This window comes from Peromyscus eremicus, chromosome X (assembly GCF_949786415.1).
Source record: "Peromyscus eremicus chromosome X, PerEre_H2_v1, whole genome shotgun sequence".
Lineage (NCBI taxonomy): Eukaryota > Metazoa > Chordata > Mammalia > Rodentia > Cricetidae > Peromyscus > Peromyscus eremicus.
Genome location: NC_081439.1, coordinates 100,580,835 through 100,586,653, shown reverse-complemented (window position 1 = coordinate 100,586,653; position 5,819 = coordinate 100,580,835). Strand labels below are relative to the sequence as shown.

At 45.8% G+C, this 5,819-nt stretch overlaps 1 long non-coding RNA gene across 1 annotated transcript; it reads left to right on the top strand.

Moving 5' to 3' along the window:
- The first annotated feature begins 767 nt into the window (after window positions 1-767).
- LOC131899368 (uncharacterized) lies at window positions 768-5,011 on the top strand. Its single transcript, XR_009376081.1, has 3 exons — window positions 768-921; window positions 1,605-1,650; window positions 4,778-5,011. It is a non-coding gene; the product is annotated as an uncharacterized LOC131899368 (long non-coding RNA).
- The last annotated feature ends 808 nt before the right edge of the window (window positions 5,012-5,819 follow it).

Below are 5,819 nucleotides of genomic sequence, written 5' to 3'. Positions count from 1 at the left end.
CATTCACACAAGGGTCCTGTGGTCTGTGTGTGTTCCCACCTTTCTCCCATACTCTATTCCCCAATTATCTTGCAATGCTACACAATTCACTTTCAGTGTCATCTCTACAACCTAGAAGGAACAGGCAGCATGCACATGCACGCAGATACAAGCTAAAACTCATTCTACACGCATGCCCTGGGAGCAAGGTTTAACTTCACATGACCTTTTACTACCCTGTTCACAATGTCTCCCTCGTTCCTCATCTTTTGGGCCATACCCACCATTTGTGCAACAAAGCAAATACCACCTACCTCAGCAAGAGGTCAAAAAGCTCAGAGCAGTCAGTCAGGGAGGGAAAAGCCTATAACGCCCATCTGGTGAGGAGCATGTTGAAGTCAACCTTGAGGGACATGGAGAAGTGTGGAGCATGCGCAGAAGGACACGTTGACGTCACCCTTTCCTCAGGCCTTCTCTTGACGCCTCATTGGTAGTAGAGACTGACCAAACAATAGGCCTTGAGGGTGGTCATTCCTGGAGCCCCACTTCTCTCTGTGGCTTCGGCCCACTACTAGTCATGGCCCGCAAGGTCCAATGGCAATATATATACATTGTGAGGAATGAGAATGGTGAGGAGATAGCTGAGGTCTCCACCTTAGAGGCTGCCTTGGCGATGGTGGGTGGCAACCCTGGTGGAGGTGACGCGGGCTGTGTAATGGAACTAAATAACGGGGTCCGCCATGTCCGTGAAAGCCAAATAGGCTCTGAGGAGAGCAGTAGGGACCAGGAGGTGCCAAGGCCCTCAGCCGAGGCTGTGATTAGGATTCCGAGGCGCCGTTCATCACTAAGGCGGCGGCGAACCACATTGAAGTTCACACTGGGGCAGGTTGAGGAAATGGAAAAATTGTTCAAAGAAACCCAGTACCCAGATGCGCTTGCCAGGTATGTGTCTTGCACCAGGAGCTGTCCCCAACCTCCCTGTTGTCTCAGGTTGAGATGTCCTTTTGTTCATCCAGGCCCTGGTTTCCTGTCATCCCTCCCTAAGCCACTGCTGTCTTCTCCCTAGGTGGTGGGTACAGGAGGGTGCCTTGTGTAGGGGTAAAAGTCAGTATTAGCGTGTAGTGTTGGCCCCAAACAAGTGTACATAGTCAACACCACTCATTTCGAGTCATTTTTTAATTTCTGTAAAATATAGGGACATGAGTATAGTGTGTCAAAATACTCACTAGTGTAAAGTTCACCAGTGTTAAGGATTTACACTTTGTTGGGTGACCTCCTCACCAGTAGTCTCCTCATCTTTTCAGGGACTGTGTACCTATCCATCAACTCCTTTCGTTTTCCCATTCCCTTACCCTGGTGCTGTTTTTTAATTTAGTACAATTTGCTCAGCATACACTTTGGCATTTATTTTTAATTTTTGATAATGTGTTAAAATTAAAATCTTTATTGTTTAGAAACTTTTATAAGGGGTGAAACCATTTCAAAAGCAAGACTAGTTCTGAGAATGAATGTTAAATGGGGGGTTGAGGGAAGATAGCAATATTAAAAAAGCATAGAAATCATTTATGACTTTGCAGTTCATGCAAACCACGGCATGCTAAACATTTGTGGTTTTCTTTCCACAGGAAAGAACTTGCACAAGCTTTGAATATTCCTGAAGTCAAAGTGAAGGTCAGTAAATCCAAGCAAAGACATTGAACAGTCAATCTGCAGCCTTCCTCAGGTCTTGGGAAGCCTTGTTCTAGGCACTTTTTTTTATTCAAGATTTTTTTCATTTTACATACCAACCACAGTTCCCCCCTTCCCCATCTCCTACTCTCATCTCCACCCCACCCCACTCCCACATCTACTCTTCATAGAGTGTAAGGCCTCCAATTTGAGTCAACAAAGCCTGGTACATTCAGTTGGGGCAGGACCACGCCTCTCCCCCCTGCATCAAGGCTGACCAAGGCATCCCACCATAGGGAATCGGCTCTAAAATACCAGTTCATGTACCCAGGATTAGTCCTGGTCACACTGTCAGGGACCCCACAAAGAGATCAAGCCACACAGCTGTCACCCACATTCAGAGGGTCTAGTTTGGTCCCATGCAAGCTCCCCAGCTGTCAGTCCAGAGTCCGTGGGCTCCCACTAACTCGGGTCAGCTGTCTCTGTGGTTTTTCCCATCATGGTCTTGATGCCCCTTGCTCATATAATCCCTCCTCCCTCTCTTCAACTGAACTCCAGGAGCTCAGCCAAGTGCTTGGCTGTGGATCTCTACATCTGCTTCCACCAGTCACTGTAAGTGGGTTCTAGATGACAATTAGGGTAGTCACCCATCTGACTACAGGAGAAGGCTAGTTAAGGCACCCTCTCCACCATTGCTAGGAGTATAAGCTGGAGTCATCCTTGTGGGTTCTTGGGGATTTCCCTAGCACCAGGTTTCTCCCTAACCCCATAATGGCTCTCTCAAGATAGCTCTTTCATTGCTCTCCCTTTCCATCCCTCCTCCAACCTGACCATCCAGATCCCTCATGTTCCCATCCCCCATCCCCACCCTTCTAACCCCTTCCCAGTTTACCCAGGAGATCTTAAACACTTTCACTTCCTGGGGTGATCCATGCATGTTTGTCTTAGGGTCCTTCTCTTTACCTAACTTCTCTTGGGTTGTGGATTGTAGCCTGGTTATCCTTTGCTAGAGAGGCTGATGCACTGCAGCTGTAGAGAGGCTGATGCACTGCTGCTCTAGAGAGGCTGATGTACTTCAACTGTAGAGATGCTGATGCACTGCAGCTCTAGAGAGGCTGATGCACTGCAGCTCTAGAGAGGCTGATGCACTGCAGCTCTAGAGAGGCTGGTGCACTGCAGCTCTAGAAAGGCTGGTGCACGCCGCTCTAGAGAGACTGATGCACTATAGCTCTAGAGATGTTGAAGCACTGCAGGTCTAGAGAGGCTGATGCACTGCAGCTCTAGAAATGCTGATGCACTGTAGCTCTAGAGAGGCTGATGCACTGCAGCTCTAGAGAGGCTGATGCATTGCAGCTCCAGAAATGCTGATGCACTGCAGCTCTAGAAATGCTGTTCAATGCAGCTCTAGAGAGGCTGATGCACTGCAGCTCTAGAGAGGTTGATGCACTGCAGCTCTAGAGGCTTATGCACTATAGCTCTAGAGAGGCTGATGCACTGCAGCTCTAGAAGCTGATGCGCTGGAGAATGATGCACTGCAGCTCTAGAGAGAATGATGCACTGCAGTTCTAGAGAGAATGTTGCACTGCAGCTCTAGAGACTGATGCACTGCAGCTCTAGACAGACTGATGCACTGTAGCTCTAGACATACTGATGCAATGCAGCTCTAGAGACGTTGATGCACTGGAGCTCTAGAGAGCCTGATGCACTATAGCTCTAGAGAGGCTGATGCACAGCAGCTCTAGCGAGCCTGATGCACTGCAGCTACAGAGAGAAGGTGGACATAAAACACAAGAGAAAACACCCATGGTCTCCTGTTTGGACACTCTTCAGTGTAACTTTCCAAAAGCCTCATTTCTGATTTCCCCTTTCCTCTTACAAACGTAATAGATAGGCTTTAGGAATCAAACACGGGGAATTCTGACTTAATGTGAGACCACATGAGTCAGCCACTGGGGCTTTATTTGAGTTCATGGAGGCATCATGATGGAAGTAGGGCTTCCTTTGGTTTGTCTTCTTTAGACTATACATCCACATAATAGGTAGGGAGAGAAAGTACATGGAGTCATTAATGTGCAGTTTGAGAACTTCCCAATAAAATGGACCCTCATTCACTAGGAGCCTGAGAGGATGGTGACATCTAACAGGTAACTGTGACTGTATTTCCATAGCTAGACCATATTTAGGAAGAGCTGATTTATGACTACTTTCCCAACACTATTGTGGACCATCTTACTCTTTGTCTTTTGAAGAATGATGGGCTTTAGATGTCCTGATTAAGATGTCCTAGTGTGCCCTCTGTGCTGGATAGGATTCTACAAATATAGCTGAAGCAGAGATATTATTTGTCGTCCTCATCATGGAGAACTTTGTATAACATGAAAGAATATACTGTTCAGATTTACTGTGAACATATATTGTTCATGAAAGAACATATTCTGTTCAGATTAACCATGGGTGGAAGTTACCCTTTCTGCTGAACTCCTGGAGATGGCAAAGTTTTCAGTGTCCTGTATGTCATTAGGTTAAATTTGTCAACCTTCACAAACACTGGAGGCTGTGATGTCAAACCATTGTCCATGCCATTTCTGCCTACCACCTGTTTGCTCTCCTGAAATTTCAAGCACCAACAATTCCATTGGCACTCTTGAAGGCTATTTTCTTTCTAAACATCTCCCATACTTGTTTCTGTTGATTACTTCATAGTGAAGATTACTTTTACAAACAGAAAGCTCCTCCATAGGCCTTTAAAATGTGCTAACATTTGGTGATCTACAATCTCTGCCCAAACAAGAGGAATGTATCACTAGTGAGGAGGATATTCTACAGCTGATGGTCAAATGTCAGAATGAAGACTTTCCTTATCCAGTTACCGTGTATTGAATTAATATCAAGGACCTAGAACAAGTTGTTATCTAAGCTTTCCATCCAATAGAAAAGAAACCACTGAAGCGTGTATACTGCTGGAAAAAAACACAAAATCATGGCCTATTGCAGAAGTTGACACACAGCTGGTATTTGCTTTTATGAGCTGAATAGAAAGTCAGTGTTATGTGTCTTAAAGTGGTTTTTATCTCTTGGCTCTGGGGTGGAAGCCAATGCTAAATCCAATCCTGTCCTCCTCTGATTTTAGACATGGTTCGTCCATCGGAGAGCAGAAGAGAGGAAGAGTCAGAGGCGTGTAGTAGTACAGAGCACACTTCCTCGTATTGAAAAGGTCCTTCTCATTATCGATACGGACGACTATCCCTAGAGTGCAATCTTTGTTCAGTAGCTAGAGGGAGATCTGGTGACACATGTACTCAATGTCCAGCTTCACTAAAATTCAGCACTCATGTTAACAATAAAATCATTAATTTGCAAGTTATTTAATTTCATGTGCTTTCTGCGGTTTTGTAGTATATAGATGTACACTCTTCAGGAAATGCCATTTAAATAAAATGACAAGTTTTGTTTTTTGGGGTGACATTTCTAAGTCATGAGTATTGCTTGCACAGGTGACTATCCCCTATACATGGGAATTGTGAAACAGTGGATCAGATCACTTAAGCCTTTTTGATTCAGGCTCATTTGATCCTTTGAACAAGGGATTCAGTAGTAACCCTGCAAATGGGGAATCTAAGGAGAAGGTGGGCACAGAAAGTATTGATGGTGATTACCTTTATTTGTGGGGGGAGGTCATACCAATTCTTTTTTCTTTCAATGAAAATAGATTTTTTGTCACATAATAATCCTGATATGGTTTCCCTTCCCCCTACTCCCCCCCCCCAAGTTCCTCCCCACATACCCTCCCATCTAGATATATCCGCTTTTCTGTCTCTCACTAGAAAACAGCTCAGGTGGGTGGAAGCCACCCCCAGGCCAACCTGGGTCCTCAAGGCCTGGGCTGGCTAAAGACATTGATGGGGGAGGGTGCCATTACGATGAGCAAATGTGTGGTGGAGAAATGGGAGAAAATGAGAGACAGAATGGTTCGGGCGCTGTGGAAAGAGGTGGAACAGAAGAATCGAAGGTGGTGAGAAGCCGGCTAAGGCAGGTGACCTGCTTGTCACCCAGGAAAGTGATGACACCCAGGCCTGGACTGCTGCAAAGGGCCATGTTTAGGTCCATGGTCCTACTGTAGCTAGGGTCTGAGTTGATGTCCATAGCATCTGTTGCCACCAAGGGCCATGAAG